Genomic DNA, 22,037 nt, shown 5'->3' on the forward strand with positions numbered 1-22,037 from the left:
AGGTCTCGACCTGAAACGTCATCGATTCCTTTTCTCCAGAGATGCTGCCTGGCCCGCTGAGTTACTCCAGCATTTTGTTTCCGTCTTTGGTGTAAACAGGCGATCTCCTTTCTAATTTTACATCCTTTTATCCTGAGAAATAAGTTGATGAGAAACAAGTGTTGAGAATCATTGTGAAGGTGTTGTCACCTGTCATCATTGATTGTAGTCTGTGGGTGAAAAAGTCGAGGATCCTTTGGCAGAGTGGGGAGCTGATTCCTGGGTGTAGGAGTCTGGAGTTTGGATGAGATTATGGTGTTGAAGGCGTAGCTATAGTCGATCAATAGGTGTCCAACACAGGAGTCCTTGTTGTCTAGGTGCAAGTGACGTTCGTAAATGGACTTAAGGAAGTGTTGCACTTCAAATGTAACAGTGACATATTCTTTATTCAGCTGAGAACACCATTTCGCTGCAGTCATCAGTTTTCTGGATATAAACCCACTGAACTTTTTGGAACCATCATCCACCCGGTGGGAAAACACTAGATCGACACTGGGATTGTGTATTAGAAGATTGAGAATGGAAGTTGGAAGGTCATGTCGCAGTTATATAAGACCTTGGTGAGGCCGCATCAAGAGTATCGTGTTCAGTTCTGGACACCACGTTATAGGAGAGATGTTGTCAAGTTGGAAATGGGTACATGGAAGATTTACAAGGATGTTGCCAAGATTCTAGGGTCTGAACTATCGGGAGAGGCTGAGCAGGCTGGGACACTATTCCCTGGAGCGCAGGAGGATGAGGGGTGATCTAATGGAGGTGTATAAAATCATGAGAGGAATAGATCGGGTAGGCGCACAGATGCTCTTGCCCAGAGTAGGTGAATCAAGAACCAGAGGACGTAGATGTAGGGTGAAGTGGGAAAAATTTAATAGGAATCTGAGGGGTAACTTTTTCACACAAAGGGTGTTGGGTGTATGGAACAAGCTGCCAGATGAGGTAGTTGAGGCAGAGACTTTGCAACATTTAAGAAACAATTAGACAGGTACATGGATAGGAGAGGTTTAGAGGGATATGGGCCAAACTCAGGCAGGTGGGACTAGGATAGATGAGACATGTTGGGCGGTGTGGGCAAGCTGTTTCCATGCTGTATGACTCTATGACTCTATGAGATGAGATGAACTCTCTTTTGAGTAACTGACTAATACATCAGCAGATTGTAGCAATTCTTTGGCTTACACAGTCTTTTCTTGAGTTTCGGTCTACCTCACAGCCTTTTGCAGCAAATGGTGCACTAGAACTAAGAGCATCGATGGTTTTGCCAAGAATTTATTGAAGTAATTGAACAATTGAAAATATTTCTTCGGCTCAGTTACATTAATTGGGCTAGAAGCATGGGTAATGGCTTTTACCTTCTCCTGAACTGGGTGTAGTCATTTAACATCCTTGCCATGCTCCAAGTACTGTGCTTCATTTGCCAAGAAAATACACTTTCTTCTCCTCAAATGCAGACCTGCCTTTTCAAGAGTCAAGTGTCAATAGATTTTTATTGAAATAAGTACCAGAGCCGAATAATGAAATTCTTACTTGCAGCAGCAGTGAACACAGGTTTGTAAGCAGAGTACTCAATAGATAATATAATAAACAGACGATAAATCAAAATCCCCATAGAGCGCAAAAACAAAACAAAAGCCAAAGTCCCTAGTGCAACCTAGGTAGTTTGTAGTCTGGAGTTTAGTTGGAGTTTGTAGTGTTCAACAGCTTGAAGGTTGTCGGGAAGAAACTGATCCTGAACCTGGATTGTACAGTTTTCGGACTCCTGTACCTTCTTCCCAATGTCAGGAGTGAAATTAGAGTGTGGCCAGGGTGGTGTGGGTCCTTGATGATGTTGGCTGCCGTTTTGAGAGAGCGCCTCATATAGATCCCATTGATGGTGGGGAGGTCAGTACCTGTGATGGACCGGGCAGTGTTCACCACTTTTTGGAATCTCCTTTGTTTCCGGGTGTTCAAATTGTCGAACCAGGCCATGATGCCACCAGTCAATATACTCTCTACCGTACACCTGTAGAATTTCAAGGGGGGTATTTTCGACATATTGAATCTCCACAATCTTTAATTCCACGTTAAGGATCATTCTTTATTCCATACCAGAAGGACTCAAGCATTCCATGCTGGGAAATAAAGGACATAAAACTTTTAGAGGGACGAAAGGGAAATGGGAGGTTGAACAGAATGATCCTGTTTTAAAGGTCTAGAATCAACATTTTGGGTTACAGGTAATCTAGGAATATATAAAGACGTTGAGGTGCTTTCTTAATAATTGCATCAATGTGCTGGGTCTAGGACAGATCTTCAGAGATGTGCATGCCCAGGATCTTGAAGCTGTTGACTCTGTTCACCACTGACCCATTGATGAAAATAGGTTTGTGGTTTCTCTGCCTTTCTCTTCTAAAGTTAACGATCAGTTCCTTGGTTTTACTGACGTTGAGAGCAAGGTTGTTGTTCTGGCATCATTTAATTGGGTGAACAATCTCCCTCCTATACTTTGTCGCATCATTATCTGTAATTCTTCCAACAATGGTGGTTTCATCAGCAGATTTAAATATGGAGTTGGAAGATTGTCAAGCTACATAGTCATGGGTACGGAGTGAGTAGATCAGACTGTTCTAGTCTGATCAACACTCCTTTCAGATTCTGCATGTGGTCAACTCCCCAGGATCCCATTTCAAGGATACTGTCCAAGTGTAGACTAACCCTGGGAATACTCTGCAGCAACTTCTCCATGGTTTCCCAACAAGTGCGAATAAAACTTCAAAGGATGGTCAGTTGTACGTGAACAAGTCATTGTAGGGAAGCACAGTGAAGCAACGGTAGAGTTGCTGCCTTTCAGCACTAAGGACCCGAGTTTGATCCTGACTACAGGTCCTATCGGTACGGAGTTTGTACGTTCTTTTTCTGACCGCGTGGGTCTTCTCCAGGTGCTCCGGTTTCCTCCCACTCTCCAAAGACGTACAGGTTTGTAGGTTAATTGGCTTTGGTAAGTTGTAATATTGTCCATAGTGTGTGTAGGTTAGTGTATGGGGGGATCGCTGATCGCCACTGACTCGGTAGACTGAAGGTCTGTTTCTGCACAGCATCTTTAAAAATCTGTGGACAGTTAAAACACTTCTTAGATCACTCATCTCGCACTGTACATTGATATGCATGACCCATAACCAACTTTGTGAACTGCTTACGTCCAGATTAAACTCCAAATTAGTTTGGAAACAGAAGAAACTGCAGTTGCTGAAACGTGGAACAAAACACAAAGTGCTGGAGTAACTCAGCAGGTCAGGTTGACCCGTTGAGTTTCTCAAGCACTTAGTGTTTTGCAAATAATTTTTCTATTCTAGGAATAGGACGAGACTTCAGGGACAGATACAAGACATGTTTTGAATAAGTCTCCTATTCTAGGAATGGGATGAGACTCCAGGGATAGGGACAAGACTCATTTAATAGAGTCTTGTTCCAGGGACAAGGCCTGTTTAATGGGGTTCTTGTAACCTCCACATAATGGATCCATCCTGCTTTAACAATGGGTGCTGCCCTTTCAAGTACTTAACAGGTTCATTTTGTCTCTGTGGAGCCTGTAAAATTCTGCCTTTCATTGCATAAGGCACTGACCTTGGCTGGGAAAGAACTGTGGTGGAGTGCCAGGATGAAAATCATTCCCTTCTACGTGTTGAATTGATCTTTGAAAACATTTTCATAACTCCGTAGCACTTCCTGTAATATTGCAGCCTTAACCACCTTAACTTGATGAATGTGCCTCTCTCTGATCCAGGGAATGTTCTTTCAGCCAACATTTTCCCAACAGGTTTGTTCAGGAACCTGCCACAACAACGAGTAGTGATTCAAGTTGCCTTGGGACCGCACTGGCAACTGCTTCGCTGCTTTGAGCTTATATATAACAGAGCTTTATTTGTCGTTCGGTACCGAAGTACCGAACGAAACTACATAGCAGTCATAGAAAAAAAAAGAACACAACACACAACCCCAACACAAACGTCCATCACAGTGACTCCAAACACCCCCTCACTGTGATGGAGGCAACAAAACTTCCACTCTCTTCCCCACGCCCACGGACAGACAGCTCGTCCCCGACCGACCCGCACAGTCCCCGCACCGGGCGCTGAAACGTCCCGCGGCCGAACCGGGCGATGAAAGGCCCGCGACCAAGCCTTGCGCAGCTAAGTCCCGTGGTCGAGCCGCACCGGGCGATGTCAAGTCCGCAGCCGAGCCACACCAGCGATGAAAAGCCCCACAGCCGAGCTGCACCGGGCGATGTTAAGCCCCGCAGCCGAGCTGCACCGGGCGATGTTAAGCCCCGCAGCCGAGCTGCACCGGGCACTGTTAAGTCCCGCAGCCAAGCCGCACCGGGATGTAAAGTCCAGCGGCCAAGCCGCACCGGGATGTAAAGTCCAGCGGCCAAGCCGCACCGGGTGATGTAAAGTCCAGCGGCCAAGCCGCACCGGGCACTGTTAAGTCCAGCGGCCAAGCCGCACCGGGATGTAAAGTCCAGCAGCCGAGCCGCAGCGGGCGATGTTAGGCCCCGCAGCCGAGCCGCACCCCGCGCCGTGAGGAAGAGAAAAGTCCCCCCCCCCCCCCCACACCCACCCACACCCACACCCACACCACCACCCCCTCCCACACATACACAACCAAAAAAATATATATAAAAACCATCCCAACACCGACACACAACAAAAAAAAGACGGACAGACTGCTAGTCAGCCGCTGCCGTTAGGCGCCGCCACGTTCAGCTGCGCCTTTCTTAGGTGATGTGCAGTGTTTTCTGGCCATACAGTTGCAAACACAGTCTGATTTGTGACAGAATGCTCTACCCTTGAGTCAAACGCAGGATGCCAGAGGGTGGTGAATCTGTGGAATTCATTCCCACAGACAGCAGTGGAGGCCAAGTCTTTGGGTATTTTTAAAACGGAGATTGGTAGACTCTTGATTAGTAAAGGCTGTCAAAGATTTCAGGAAGAAGGCAGGAGAATGGGGTTGAAAGGGAAAGATAGACCAGCCATGATTGAATGACTTGATGGGCCAAGTGGCCTAATTTTGTTCCTATGGCTTATGAACTTATGAAGTGACGTGTTTCTGATATTACCCTATATGTAAACAATAATGATAGTACTTTTGTTACACATGATGAATATTATTTTGGTAACATGGTCTTTATTTGCTTCCTTTATGTAGTGAGAATGGTGGAACATTTCATAGATTTTGAGCTTTCTTTCATTTCATTTGCTCAACCCAGTGATGATTCCTACAAGATCCGGCAAAATAACCTTTCACATGACACACTGATTTTTCTCACCTGAACCAGTACTCATACGGCATATATTTCTCTCTCCATCAGTTACAGTTTTGTTTGAGTTTTCAAAATGAAGTTCAAGGCAACACAATGGCACAGCTGGTAGAGCCACTGCCTCAAAGCGCCAGAGACCCGGGTTCGATCCTGACCTCGGGTACTGTGTGCGTGGAGTTTGCACGTTCTCTCTGTGACCACATGGATTTCCTATCAGTGCTCCGGTTTCCTCCCACATCCCAAAGACGTGTGGGTTTGTGGGTTAATTGGCCTCTATAAATTGCCCCAGATGTGTAAGGAGCGGATGTGAAAGAGGGATAACGTAGAACTAATGTGAATGGGTGTTGGATGAACAGCATGGATTCGATGGGCTGAATGGCCTTTTCCTAAGCTGTATCTTCAATCAATGAATTCATTCAATAAAATAATAGTGCAACTTGCCTCTTATCCACATGAACACTATAACACAGAACATTCTCACTGCAAGTCCTATATGTTGTACCTGCTGACTTTGCAGGTGTTTTCAAAGGTCAAATTTGCTTCTTAGAAACATTGAAACATAGAAAATAGGTTCAGCAGTAGGCCATTCGGCCCTTAGAGCCAGCCCTTAAATGAGTCCCCTGTTCCTGCTTTCTCCCCATATCCCTTGATTCCGTTAGCTCCAAGAGCTATGTCTAACTCTCTCTTGAATACATCTAGTGCATTGGCCTCCACTGCCTTCTGTGGCAGGTCTTCGGTTCTTACGCCAACAGGCCAACAGGCCAACAGCCTTTGATTCTGATCATCATCATTCTGCACGATAACCTGTCCCTTAGGATCTAAGGGAGCGCTTTACCATCATTTCTTCAGTTCAGCTACTTACTCACCCACAGTTTCGTAAGGTTTTACAATCATGAATCAAATTTAAACATTTGCATGGTCTCACTTGAGTTGAGGTTAACAGGATTTTACAACAAATTCACCAATCTTTTTTTTTTTAAATTGTCAGCAGACTTCTTATTAAACGATATGTAAGGTTTACCACCACTCTGATTAGGAGCGAGTTCTGTTCATTTTCATCATTGACGTTATTTGCAGGAAAGGGTTGTGACAATACCTTGCAATAATCCTCCCTTATCTGTATTTGAGAGTCTGATGCTGCAATCAAGCCCATTCTTGCAGGTTGTAGGACTTTCCTTCTCTTGCCTATGATGTTTTTTTCTGACCTATCCCGTCTGACTTTGGGGGAAATTTTCAGCATGGATGGCACGGTGGCGCAGCATAGAGCTGGGTCAGGGACTCGGGTTTGATGCTGACTACGGGCGCTGTCTGTACAGAGTTTATATGTTCTCCCTGTGACCGTGTGAGTTTCCCTTGAAGCTCTGTTTTTCTCCCACATTCCAAAGATGTAGGCGAATTGGCTTCGGTAAAGATTGTGAATTGTCCCTAGTGTGATAGTGCTAGTGTATGGGGATCGCTGGTCGGCACGGAGAAAGGGTTCTCACTTCTACCCTATCTGTGCCTCTAATTTTATAAATTTCTGGCAGATCTCCACTTGACCTCTAATGTTCCAGGGAAAACAATTCAAATGTGTCCAACCTCTTTTAGCTAATACCTTCTAATCCATGCAGCATCCTGCATGGATTATTGACCCTTACGTTCAAGGATCCCACCAATGAAGGCAAGCATATTGTATGCTTTTTCAACCCCTCTATCAGCTTGTGGTGCTACTTTCATGGAGCTATGGACTTGGACCCGAGAAACATAACAGAACTAGTTGATCTGAGTGATGGAAAATTGCTCCAAAATGAACGGAGATACTTATGGAATCATGCAGGCGATAGTTTAACACTCGAAAAGCCAATGTCCGAAAGCATATCATGGACTGGAAGTAACGTTCCTCTAAAGAGCAGAGAAGTCACAAAGGATAGTCAACATGGATCGAGAATCAATTGGTCAAACCTCACAAATCTACTGTGATTATTTGAAGAAGTAAATAAATTAGTGGCAGAGTTTAATTTAATGGGCTTAATATGTTTGGAAATTCAGCAGGCATCCGACTAGATTTTGCATGTTAGCCTTCTGAAGAAGGTAACAATGTCTGGAATTAATGAAGAATTAGTCAACCAGACTGAAATTTATTTTGGCAATGGTACTGGAAGATGAGGATGGATGTGTAGTAGTTTGCCTAGAAGCACTGAACTGATGGCGTGTTACCAAGCTCTGTTCTGAGTTCCTACTGTTTACATTATTTATAACAATTATAGAGTTGTAATGTTGTTATGACCCTGATCATGCCAAAAATTGATTAGAACCAGAGGTGTCTGATATTTGAGGAGCATTCAAATTCACCATTAAAATTGTAAGGTAAACATACCTGCATCCCAAAGACATGCAGATTGCAGATTAATTGGCCTCAGTATATTGCCCCTAATGTGTTGGGGGTGGATATGAAAGTAGAATCACATAACTCATATACCATTGAGAATGGGTGATCGATGATTGACATGGACTCGGTTGGCTGAAGGGTCTGTTTCCACGCTGTATCTCTAAACTAATCTAAACTCACTGAAGAGGTGGCATTTTACGAAGCTCTGTTCTGCTTTCTATTATGTTTACACTATTCATAACAATTACGATTAATGCTGTGAAAGCCCTGATTTTCCCAAATATTGTTTCACTGATTGCTTAGAAATGGAAGTGCCTGCTATTAATGGGGCATGCAGGCATACCCTTCAAATTGTGAGATAATTGTTTTCACGCACACTCAGAATTTCCCATTTTAACAGCAGATAATGATAACTAAACAGAGCCTTCGAAGAAGCCCATACCTTTTCATTAAGGAGTATATCTCTGTTTACACAAATATTACTCAACTTTTAACACTCTAAATAAATCTCAGATATTGGCAAAAGAAAAATCCATCTTCCAAAATCACATTTTAATCTTTTCATTGAAGAGTTTCTCGCCATATTTAGATTTTGCTTCACTTAACGGCATTGTAAAGTGCTTTGTTAATTGTTTACATCTGATAATGGATATTGTGGGCTTGAAATGGCCATGTCCATTTATCTGAAACTGGTCTGAAGAAAGAAGGGATTCAGAAATTCATGTGCAACTAGAAGAACATCGGGTAGTGTCTGGGGATATGGGGAAAAGGCAGGAGAATCAGGTAAAGAGGGAAAGATAGATCAGCCAAAATTGAGTGGCAGGGTGGACTTGATGGAACGAATGGTCTGATTCTGCTCCCATCGCTTATGAACAAGAATCATGCACTCCACTGATTATCTCTCCTCCCTCATTCCCTCGTTCTGGCCAAATCATTGTCTTCTTCCATACACTCTGATGAAGTCCTCGAATAAGATAGCTATCCTGAAATAATCAACAAAGAAGAAATATAAACAGGCCTCTCTGACATCTGAACCACAGTAATCAAATTTATCATGACTTTATAGATCGGTATGATTTTCAGAATAGCATTGGAAATTCCTAAACTATTTTCACTTCAGATCAACCTTTATTGCTCCATCAATGCATTGCATAGTCCTGCCTCAACCATGGCTAGAACCATACTTTAGTTAACAGCAAATGAAGCCATATATATTCAATTGTTTTTTTTTCTTTTCCAATCAATCTTTGATATGATCCTGTAATAAAATCTTTAAGAAGCCTATTTACTTTTAAATTGAACAATTGGAAAGACGTATAATCCAAATAATCTGTATTATAATTTCACATACAGTTTATTTTGTCATCTTTTGGAGATCTTAATGAATACTTGTGGCAGGCCAACTACAGTTTATCGGCTTAGTATAGATTTTCTTGGAGTAATATTGCTCAGGGCCAAAGTCATTGAGCAACATATCAGCTCTCTGCTTCCTCTGAACCAATATTTCTTAATTGTGTTGCATGGAATGAGGCTGGTAATGAAATAGACTTTGCAGAACATCAATGACCCAGATTTAGAAGCTGTATACATGAATGAAGCTTTACTACATTCTTACCTATGTCCTTCCACATTAATTCCCATTTTGTTTTCGAAAGGCTAAAGCTGACGATATACATATACAAACTGCCAGACAGATTTTTTTATCAAGGAGTAGGAAAAGGCTCTCCTCCAAACTATTCTTGCTTTGAAGTATGTGTCCTTCCCTTCTGATGGAGTAAATTAAGAATTTTGTGTGGGCAGAAACGGGAGGGGACGAGGTGATTGATGTCTATTAAGGTAATGCTTGCCTTTTCATAGCAATTACATCTGTGTAAGCTCGTTCAACATTAACAATTTCTATTAATATAATGCCTTAAATCTCCCATAACATGTCATAGGAGTGGCATTGCTGAAAAATGTTGACAATCTTAAAAGAAGCTTTCAGTGTCTCCTACCATCTGTAAATACCTGCACTCCCTCTTAACAAAGTATTGAAGTAGCTTGTTGGATGCCTTCAAGCATTTTGACTCCCTAAGTTGATCTCACCTCCCATTGCAAAATAATATAAACCTGGCTTTATAAATAGAGGTGCAGACTGCTAGAGCCGATGAATCTTCACCGAATACTGACTCAATGGTTTAATGGTTCTTTATCACACCTCAGTACAAGAATGTAAGAATAGTAGATTGCACTGAGGCAGTACACAAAGAGTCGCTATGCTTCCGGTGCTATCTTGTATCCTTCATAAGTTCATAAGTTCTAGGAGCAGAATTAGGTCATTCAGCCCATCATGTCTATTCTGCCATTCAACCATGGCTGATCTATCTTTCTGTCTCAACCCCATTCTCTACAAAAAAAATCTTACGCTGTGTGGGTTGAAATTATGTATTCTATGATCGATGACTTATGTCCATTAATCACATAATTTTGCACAATGAAAGGTTAATCTGTGCCTGCACTTCAGTGTGTAACTGAGGCTGTCTGCGTTCTCAAAGTGCCATCTTTCGATGAGTTGTTAAACCAAGTCTCCCTGCGCATGATGAAGTCAAAGATCCCAGAGCACTATTAAAACCAGAGCAGAGATTTACTCCAACATTTCTCCATCAACCGAGATTAACAAGTTGTAATCTTATGTATTGTGTTGGGACCTGGATTTGTGCGGACTGGTAGACAAACTTGACTGTGTAATAACTGTGGCTCCACTCCAAACTATTCATTGCCGTAAAGCTATTTGAATTATTCTGGCATGGACAAGTTAATGGCTCATTCTATACTCTGCATGGCCATGACATTCCTAATGTTAACCAGACTTTGATTCAGGCCTACAATTTCCTGTTCCTGGAGATAATGTTTTTTGGATTTCTTGAATAGAGACATGGAAAATCGAGCATGAAAGATGGTGCAGTGAATTGCAAGGACATAGCTAGAGATGGAGACTTAGTTATGAGGTGAGATAGCCCAGGCTAGGATTCTTTACTTTGGAACAAAGTACAGGCGCTTTGTGTTTTACACAAGGGGTGCGTTCTTGAAAAGCTTCAATTAATTCAAAAATGCATAAATTAAACATATACATGACTACGCAGCCAGGTGTAAATTTACAAAAATATGAGTGCATACATCAAGCTTTAGTATGTCAAAAACACATAAATCAAACACACGTAAACACGAGGTGCCTGTGTAGTTGGGAGTGATTTAATTGACAAAGATAAAAGTAGGAGAGGCTTAAAACTAAAAGAACCCATTTCTCTTCACAGACCTGTAACCAGGAGATATTGGTACAAAAGCAAATGTGGAATTGCGAGGGGAAAAAAATCACTCCATAAGCCTGGAACTCATTGCTGGAAAGGATGGTGAGTGATCAAGAACTTCATAGAGGCATATAAGATCATGAAGGGAATGATTGGGTAAATGCACAGTCTTTTAGACAGAGTAGGAGAATCAAGAACCAGAGGAAATAGGGTTTTTTTCAAACTGGAGGCCTGTGACCAATGTTGTGCCTCAAGGGGTTGTTTTGGGCCCATCATAGTTTGTCATTGATTTCAACAATTTGGATGAGAAGATAGAAGGCATGGTCAATAAGAGAGACACAAAATGCTGGAGTAACTCAGCGGGATGGGCAGCATCTCTGGATAGAAGGAATGGGTGACGTTTCGAGTCGAGACCCTTCTTCAGGTGGATAATAAGTTTGCAGATGACACTAAAATAGTGTAGCATCCTATGTAAACAGTGAAGGAGGTTATCGAGAATTACAGTGGGAGCCTTGATCAGCTGGGAAAGTGGGCTGGGGAATGGCAAATGGAGTTTAATTCAGATAAGTGTGAGGTGTTGCATTTTGAGAATTCAGTCAGGGTAGGACTTTCACAGTGAAGGGTATGTCACTGGGGAATGTTGAAAGCTTTACATGTACAACTGTGTATGCATACATGCAGCTTAAATGTGAACATTTAATGTAAACTTCACTTTCTGCTCTAGATTTCATTTTGCAACTTAAAAGTTAACTGATCAAGATAATATTGGTGCCTTAAATAAAAAGATCAAATGTAGTCATTGCAGAAATTCAGAAGGGAAAGGCCTTGTGGAGTGTTGAAGAACAGGGGACCTAGTAGTACAAGTACATAGTTCCCTAAAACTGGCACCACAGTAGGACAAGGTGGTGAAGAAAGCTTTTGGTATGCTGGCCTCCATCAGTAAAGGCATAGATTATAGAGGTTGGGACATATTGTTGCAGTTGTACAAGTTGTTCTGGGGCAGCACGGTGGCGCTGCGGTATTGTTGCTGCCTTACAGCACTTGCAGTGCCGAAGACCCATGTTCGAACCCGACTATGGGTGCTGTCTGTACGGAGTTTGTACGTTCTCCCCGTGACCACATTTGTTTTCTCCGAGAACAATTAACCTAGAGGTGTTTAGGTTAATTGGCGTGGTGTAAATTGCCCTCAGTGTGTGTAGGAAAGTGTTAATGTGCGGGAGTCGGTGTGGACTCGGTGGGCCGAGGGGCCTATTTCTGCGCTGTATTTCTAAACTAAACTAAACTAAACATTGGTGAGGCCACACTTGGAGTATTGTGGTCAGAGAGCAATCATGGAGTGATGCTGCTTTCTCACACAAAATGAACATGTCAACAGAAGAACAACTATCAATACACACTGAAAAAGACAAAAAGTGCTGGAGTAACTCAATGGATCATGCAGCACCTCTGGAGAACATGGAGAGGTGATGTTTCGGGTCAGGACTCTTCTTCAGACTCATTCGAATCCGGGAGGTAGAAAGCTGGGAGAGAGGAAGGGCAGAACAAAGCCTGGCTGTTCATAGGTTAATACAGCTGGTGGGGTGGCGGGGGGTGGGGGGGGGGGGGGGGTTCTGAGGCAGATGTTGGACAAAGGCTAGAGATGAAAAGATGGAGGTGTGAGACAAAAGGATTGAAGAGTAGTGAATTGTGAAATTATGAAGCTGGAGGAAGGAATATGGGTGGAAGGAGAGAGGAAGGAGAGAAATAGGTGCAAGTCCAGGTGGGGACCAAGGGAGGAGAGGGGGGAAAGGGGGAGGGGCAGGTTAGGGGGAAGGAGATAGAGGGGGAGCGTTTTGTATTTTGTAAAATTGGAGAATTCAATATTCATACCATTGAGTTGCAATCTACCCAATCATATCATATCATATCATATACATACAGCCGGAAACAGGCCTTTTCGGCCCTCCAAGTCCGTGCCGCCCAGCGATCCCCGTACATTAACACTATCCTACACCCACTAGGGACAATTTTTACATTTACCCAGCCAATTAACCTACATACCTGTACGTCTTTGGAGTGTGGGAGGAAACCGAAGATCTCGGAGTAAACCCACGCAGGTCACGGGGAGAACGTACAAACTCCTTACAGTGCAGCACCCGTAGTCAGGATTGAACCTGAGTCTCCGGCGCTGCATTCGCTGTAAAGCAGCAACTCTACCGCTGCGCTACCGTGCCGCCCACCGTGCCGCCCAAGCGGAATACCAATACGTAGCCTTTGTTTTTAGGTCCCACAGCACCTGAGATAGTCTTTTTCTCTAGCTCATTTCCCATGTGATTGTCAACACATTAGTGAGAGAGGTACATTTCTTTCTCGTTACTGTCTGTGAAGATCTTTAATTTGGAAGCAGTTTTTTTTATGCATTGTGTATATTTTCTATCTGTACAGCTCTTATCATTAGCACTTACTGGCCTTCCAAGAAATGCCTTCAAAACAGAATGCAGGTTTAGATTTACCATTGTCCAATGTGACTTCAGCTTAAGATCTGTGGAAATCTCTGGGATTTAGATAAAAAAACTTTACAGAGGAGGTGGATAACATGCAGGAGATGTTCCATTGAAATTAAAGAAATATACATACATTTATTTAATTTTCATGTGTTTAATCATTCAGAATAGAAATGAAAAGATTTTTTTTACACAGTGGGTCCTGGATCGAGTCATAGAGCCATACAGCATGGAAATAGGCCCTTCGGCCCAACTTGCCCACACCGACCAAGATGCCGCATCTACACTAGTCCCACCTCCCTGCATTTGGCCTATATCCTTCTAAACCTTTCCTATCCATGTACCTGCCCACATTTATTTTAAATGTTGTGATAGTACCAGCCTCAACTACCTCTTCCAACAGCTTATTCCATTTACCCATCACCTGTTGTGTGAAAAAGTTGCCCCTCGGGTTCATATTATATCACCTTAAACCTGTGTCCTCTGGTTCTTGGTTCTCCTAATCTGTCTAAAATACTCTGTGCAATTACCCTATCTATTCCCCTCATGATCTTATATGCCTCTATAAGATCACCTTCATCCTCCTGCGCTTCAAGGAATAAAGCCCTAGCCTGCTCAACCTATCCCTAGAGCTCAGTTCTTCGAGTCCTGGCAATATACTCGTAAATTTTCTCTGCACCTTTTCCAGCTTAATTTCCTACAATAGGGTGAACAAAACTTAAACAATACTCCAAATGTGACCTCACCAATGTCTTGTACAACTTAAAGTTTTAAATTTAGTTTTAGAGATACAGCGTGGAAACAGAGACATGCATGCCCAGGAACTTGAAGCTGTTTAGATTTAGATTTAGAGATTTAGATTTAGAGATACAGTGCGGAAACAGGCCCTTCGGCCCACCGGGTCCGCGCCGCCCAGCGATCCCCACACATTAACACCATCCTGCACCCTAGGGACAATTTTTACATTTGCCCAGCCAATTAACCTACGTACCTGTACGTCTTTGGAGTGTGGGAGGAAACCGAAGATCTCGGAGAAAACCCACACAGGTCATGGGGAGAACGTACAAACTCCGTACAAACGGCGCCCGTTGTCAGGATCGAACCTGAGTCTCCTGCGCTGCATTCGCTGTAAGGCAGCAACTCTACCGCTGCGCCACCGTGCCGCCCGAATGAGATCACGACTGATCAATTACCAAAGATAACTCTTTCCATATCCCTTTGATTCCCTTAACATCCCAAAGTCTACCATTCCCTGCCTTATATCAAATATTCAATGACTAAATCTCCACTTCCTACTTGGATAGTTAATTATAAAGCTCCCAGTGAATGGTAGGGCTCTGGGGAGTGTTGTAGAGCAGAGGGATCTAGGAATGCAGGTACATAGTTCCTTGAAAGTGATGTCACAGGCAGATAGACACAAAATGCTGGAGCAACTCAGCGGGACAGGCAGCATCTCTGCGGAGAAGGAATGGGTGACATTTCGGGTCGAGACCCTTCTTCAGGCGTGTCACAGGCAGATATGGCGGTCAAGAAAGCTTTCAGCACAGTGGCCTTCATCAGTCAGTGTATTGAGTATGAAAGTTGTGATGCCATGTTACAGTTAAAAAGGGTGGCATAGTGGTGCAGTGGTAGAACTGCCACCTCAGTGCCAGAAACCCGGGTTCGATCCTGACTCCGGGTGCTGATATTCCCTTTATCATCTCCTTCTCTGCAACTTAACATTTACCATTTCTTTTGGAAGCCCATTGACCTTAAAAGTTAACCTTGTTTCATTTCCTGTGGATGCTGCCTGACCTGTGGAATATCTCTGTTTGTATTGTAGATTTCCATTTATTTGTTTTGAATTCAAATTCTGTTGGGAGAACATGAGCTATTATCTTAGCATTACTTGTCAGATAATTTAGCAATCTCACCATCACTCTCGCCCATATCCCTGCACTGACATCCCTTCAAGTACTTATCCAATTCTCTTTCAAAAGCTATGACTGAAATTGGCCAGTAGTGCATTGGAAATACTGGTTGGTAATACTAGTTGCTTTACGTCCTCGTCATCCACCCTGGGTCGTTCTACAGAACTGGCAACATTTGCAGTAAAGCGTTAACTACGGTACTCTGAAGCACCAATTGCCACTTTTGATTGTTGTAGTTGACAAACGAAAGAAGAGAAGAGACTAGTAAAGGGCCTCTCCCAGTTATGCGATTTTTAAGGCGATTGCCGGCGACTGTCAAAGTTGTAGCAGATCGCCGACATTTTCTTTTACCCTACGACGATGACCACGACAATGTCGAGTCAGGTCGATACAAGTGACTTTTTTTGTGAAACTAGCACCTGGCTAAGAGATTACACCGTCTTCAGAAACATCGCGAAATTCCCACACTTACCTGACCGTCAAACTGTCGCCTCCAATTACCTGTCAAATGTCCTGACGGTTAATAAATTGGTTAAACAAAACTATCTTCTGGTATCTTCAAATGCCTTTTCTTAATTTAATATTACGTGCCTCTAAATGCATCTGCGACAACCTAGCAAACCTGGGGACAGCATGCGACAGCTCCTGCAATAAGCTACGATACCTGGCGACAAGCCAGCTGTCGCCGAGAAATTTCTAGCAGGTAAATTTTTCCACGACGCGCCGAGATCCGCTACGATTCTTGGAAGACTCCTCACGATCATGCCTGCGACACCCCGGCAAACTTTCGGCGACAACCTAGTCGCCGGCAGTCGCCTTAAAATCGCCTAAGTGGGACAGGCCCTTAAGTCACTGTGTAAAAGTATTTTTTTCTGCATATTGCCCAAAGTTCTTCTGCTAGTCGTAAAACAGTTCCGCACAATAACAAGCCCTTCAGCCCACTTCTGTGCCGAACATGATGACAAGACAAACTCTTATCTACCTGCAAATAATCTATATCCTGTACGTCCATTCCCTGCATATCCATATGCATATCCAAACGTCTCTGAAATCCTACTGTTGTATTTGTCTCCACCAATATTAATGGCAGTACATTCCAAGTAGTCACCACCCTCTGTGCAAAACATTTGCCCCGTACATCGCCTTTAAACGTTTCCCTTCCCACCTGAAAAATATGCCCTCTAGTATTTGATTTTTTTCATCCTTGGATAAAGGTTCTTACTATCTAATCTGTGCTCTCTTGCTCTCCGCCCTTCAACCATTGATAAAGGTTCCTTTTTTTCAATGTATTGAAACTATTCATATGTGCAACCTCTTTACCAAATCCTTCATGTATTTTTTTTGCTGTCTTCCCGAGACAAATGTTGACACGGTGGCGCAGCGGTAGAGTTGCTGCCTTACAGCGGCAGAGACCCGGGTCCGATCCGGACGATCTTCCTGTGACCGTGTGACAATAGACAATAGGTGCAGGAGTAGGCCATTCGGCCCTTCGAGCCAGCACCGCCATTCAATGTGATCATGGCTGATCATTCTCAATCAGTACCCCGTTCCTGCTTTCTCCCCATACCCCCTGACTCCGCTATCCTTAAGAGCTCTATCTAGCTCTCTCTTGAATGTATTCAGAGAATTGGCCTCCACTGCCCTCTGAGGCAGAGAATACCACAGATTCACAACTCTCTGACTAAAAAAGTTTTTCCTCATCTCTGTTCTAAATGGCCTACCCCTTATTCTTAAACTGTGGCCCTGGTTCTGGACTCCCCCAACATTGGGAACATGTTTCCTGCCTCTAACATGTCCAACATGTTTCCTCCCGCATTCCAAAGACGTACAGGTTTGTAGGTTAATTGGCTTTGGTAAAATTGTAAATTGTTCCTAGCGTGTTTTAGTGCTAGTATACAGGGTGAACGCAGGTCAGGCAGATGCGTTGGGCTGAAGGGTCAGTCTCCACGCTGTATCACTAAAAGTAAAACTAAACTAAAGCAACTATAACCTCTTGTAATCGAGCATTTTAAAGGATTCTAGTGTAATTATGACACCCGGTGCTTTGCTTTTGGGAAACTTTATTCCCCTTGAATACTGCCTCGCTGATACAGTGACAACCTTCCACCCCTACACGTAGAATGGCCTAACTTCTTCCTCATGAACATTTTACACTTGCTTATCCAACATTGCCAGCCTTTACTTGAAAATACAACTGAATTAGGTGAAGATAGTGAGCCAAGTTATTGCAAATTGTGACTTTGTACCATGTGTTATCTTCAAAACTACCTGCTTAAGACTTTGAACTACAATTACTTTGGAATTCTCAAGACTGCAGTACAAAAGTGCAAAGAACATTGTACCTGTTATAATAAACAGTGTATAAAATGATAAACTGATAAACAAGCTATCTCGAATTACTAATGCCTACCTCCACTAGAGCAATTATCCAGTTACGTGTAGGAAGGAACTGCAGATGCTGGTTTAAATCGAAGGTAGACACAAAATGCTGGAGTAACTCAGCGGGACAGGCAGCATCTCTGGAGGGAAGGAATGGGTGACGTTTCGGGTTGAGACCCTCCTCAGACCAGTCTTACTGTCTCCGACTACATTCTATCTATGTCCCGCCCACTCCCCTGACATCAGTCTGAAGAAGGGTCTCTCCTGGAAACGTCACCCACTCCTTCTCTCCAGAGATGCTGCCTGTCCCGCTGAATTATCCAGTTGTATTGCTTATCAGAGCCCAAAGATTAAATAGACATGATCTCCACCAATTGTAGAAATAGAGTCTCCACCTATCATCTCCATTTGCAATGGAGCAGTAAAGTGGCTTTTTTTGTAAATGAGAACAACCCGAAATGGATGGACAAAGGAACTATGGATGTTGGAATGACACAAAGTGCTGGAGTAACTCAATGGGTCAGGCAGCATCCGGAGAGAGAATGGATGACTCAAGTTGGAACCCTTTTTCAGACTGATTGTGGTTGGGGGGGAAGGAAGCTGGAGAAGAGAGGTCGGCGTGGGAAACTGAAAAGTCCTATTTTTAAGATAAAATCTCACTTTTCGAACCACAGGAACTGCAGAATTCCCTTTTAATCTAACATTGTTTTTCAAACTGCCTCTTTTCAAAGTCTCCCCAGTGAATTAGAACATCTCAAGAAAAATATTCTGAAACATTCACTTGAAACTTGGGATTTTTTTCAACATTCCCATGTGATGAAGGTTCCACAGAGGACAATCACACCATCTCTACCAATAGTTTTGTCCCTCAGTTCCGTTAATTCAAACCTACTTTAGTAAGTTGATCTCTGTGTTGGCGGACAAGCTGTTGTCATTTAATAAAGAGTGATGTTTCTCTGGTTCTATCCCAGCAACATTGTTGTACTGGATGTACATCCAGTACTTCCTGCATGTGGACCGGACTTTGGACTCTCGACTTTGGACTTTGGGTCTTTTTCTTTCTCTTTGTGAACAACTGCAACAAATGGCATGTGCAGGAAGGAACTGCAGATGCTGGTTTAAACCGAAGATAAGACAGAGACAGCTGGAGTAGCTCAGCGGGTCAGGCAGCATCTCTGGAGAGAAAGGAATAGGTGATGTTTCAGGTCATGAAGGGGTCTCGAGCTTTACGAGGTTACTCCAGCTATCTTTTGTGTCTATCTTTGCCAACTTTTGGCAACTGTACCTTTGTGGGTTAGGCAAAAGGATTGCAAAGTGCTGTGCACACATGACAATAAAGAACCATTGAACCATGATAAATATAAAATAGAAAATGTTCAGCAGTTCTAAGGAAGGACCACCATGCTGCAATATTAACTGTTCCTTTCAACACAGGTACTGTTTAACCAGTTATTGCCACCATTTATTTTTAAAAAGCACAAATTGCTGGAGTCACTCAGCGGATCAGGCAGCAACTCTGGAGAACATGGATGGATGACGGGTCGGGTCGGGACCCTTCCTCAGGTTGATCTATGTCCACGTTCTCCAGAGATGCTGCCTGACCTGCTGAGTTACTCCAGCACTCTGTGCCTTTTTTTTGGTTGTAAACCAGCCTCTTGCAGTTCCTTGTGTCTATATTTGCAGCATTTTCTGGTTTCAGACTAAATTTCCAGCTTCTGAGGTGCTTGGCCTTTGTAATATGCTTGGTAATGACAGAGGAGCATCCTTCGTTACACCAATGTGAATATTTTTATTTCCCACGTGGCTCATCTCTTCTCCTACAATGGTCAGATTTACGACCAGTTGTAATAATGTGCGTACACAGGCGCACAGAACAGGGCTAAGACTTGACAAACATAGTGTGTTTCAGAACTTTACAATAAACACACAGAGGAAATTTCAATTTCCAGAAGATTGACCTTGATCTCAATGTGGGTAAGTAGGTAATGTCCAACCCTCTGTGCCTGTCGGCCCCACCGAACTGAAAGAAAGTACATATGTTGTTCTCTCTCTCCTGCAACCTTCAGTCTGTGAGTGGAAAACCATCGTTTCTTTGTTGTTACATGCACAGAGGTACAATGAAGTGCGTGTTCTGCATGTTACACATCAAATCATACCGTACACAAGAACAATAGGTCCCCTTCTGGAACAGCAAACAGAGAGGCACCATGTTCCAGTGCCATCTTGCAACTTCCAAGTCTCTGATCTAAGCCCAAAGACGCCTTCAATTATTATATATCTCCCCTTAAGACCCAGTGTCCTAGTGAGAGTGGATTGATAAAGAAGGGCGTTGGAAGAAACTGCAGATGCTTGTTTAAACCGTAGATAGACAAACAAATGTTGGAGTAACTCAGCGGGACAGGCAGCATCTCTGGAGAGAAGGAATGGGTGACGTTTCGGGTCGAGACCCTTCTTCGGACAAAGAAGTCTGAAGAAGATTCTCGACCCGAAACATCACCTATTCAAGATTCAAGATTCAAGATAGCTTTATTTGTCATCCAATATTGGACGAAATTCAGTCACCCACAGTCCAACAATAAAAGCATTAAATAAGCATTAAAATTACACAACCCCAAAAAACCCCCAAAACACAGTCCAACAATAAAAGCATTAAATAGGCATTCAAATTACCCAACCCCAAAAACACACAAAAAAGAAACATCCATCAAAGAAACATCCATCACAGTGAGTCTCCTCCAGTCCTCTCCTCACTGTGATGGAAGGCCACAATGTCTTTCCCTTCTCCTGCTGTCCTCGCCCGCAGCCAGGTTGTTGTGGTTGCAGGCCGCACCGGACGGTCCACAGCGGGCCAAGCCCAAGGTGAGTCGCAGCCGCTCCCGCAGCCTCCGAAGACGGCCGGCTCCGCCGATGATAAGTCCGATCCGGGGCGGGCGAACACGCTGCTGCTGCTGCTGTTGCTGCACGTCGGGGCGGTCGTGGCTCCCGACATTGAAGCCCCCGCCCAGCAGAGAAATATCCCGCGGCATATCTTAGGCCGCGCCGGACGGTGAAATGTCCTCGACCCAAGCCCCGCGATCCGGGGCGGGCGAACACGCTGCCGCTGCCGGAGCTCCCGATGTCGGCATCCACGCGGCCCGAGCCTAAGGCGAGTCGCAGCCGCTCCCGCAGCCTCCGAAGATGGCCGGCTCCGGTGATGGTAAGTCCGATCCGCGGGCTCTGCGAACCAGAGCCCTGGAGGCCGACAGCTCCAGGAGTTGGGCCGATGGTAGGCCGCAGCAGGAACGGAGACAACACCCAGAAAACAAAGGTCGGGTCTCCGTTCGGAAGGGACACATATTTACAATGTTACAGTTCCCCCCCTCCCCCCCACATACACACATAGTACACAAACACAAAAACACCACATCACAACTACAATTAAGACAAAAAAAAACAACAAAAACACAAAGACAAATGGACCGCAGGTGAGCCGCAGCTGCTAGGACAGCGCCGCCATTTTGCTATTCCTTCTCTCCAGAGATGCTGCCTGTCCCGTCGAGTTACTCCAGCATTTTGTGTCTGTCTTTGATGAAGAAGGATTTCGTCTGGCCCAGCGCAATGCTGTCAGCTCCTTCCACCACCGTTTTGTGCCGCTGTTACAGACTCAAGCGACTGCTATAGGGGCTCTGATGGCAGCCTCTGCCAGTGGCACTCCACACCACTGCACGCATTCCACTTGGACCAGCATTGCAATGCAGCCATGCAGATTCCTGTGTTTCCAAATAAGCATATTTCTCCTTGATAAGCAATACTGATCAACTTTACTGAATGCATCTACAATATTTCTATGTGTAAGTCGGTTTAGGGTATCAGTAGAGTATCTGCCTTACAGTGCCAAAGACCAGGGTTCAATCCTGATTACGGATGCTGTCTATGCAGAGGTTGTGCGTTCTCCCTTTGACCGAATGGGGTTTTTCCCGGTTGTGCTCCGGTTTTCTCCCACATTCCAAAGACATGCAGGTTTGAAGGTTAAATGCGTAGGAAGGAACTGCAGATTATGTAGGAAGGAACACAAGATGCTGGTGTCACCCAATGGGTCAGGCAGTATCTCTGGAGAAAAGAAATAGGTGACGTTTCAGGTCAGAACCCTTCTTCAGATTGTTCTGACCCGAAACGTCACCTAATTCTTTTCTCCAGAGATGCTGCCTGACCCATTGAGTTACTGCAGCATTTTGTATCTTTCTTGAGGTTTGTAGTTTAATGGGCTTCTATAAATTTTCCCAAGTGTGTAAGACCCAG

Source organism: Rhinoraja longicauda, chromosome 22 (genome assembly GCF_053455715.1).
Source record: "Rhinoraja longicauda isolate Sanriku21f chromosome 22, sRhiLon1.1, whole genome shotgun sequence".
NCBI lineage: Eukaryota > Metazoa > Chordata > Chondrichthyes > Rajiformes > Arhynchobatidae > Rhinoraja > Rhinoraja longicauda.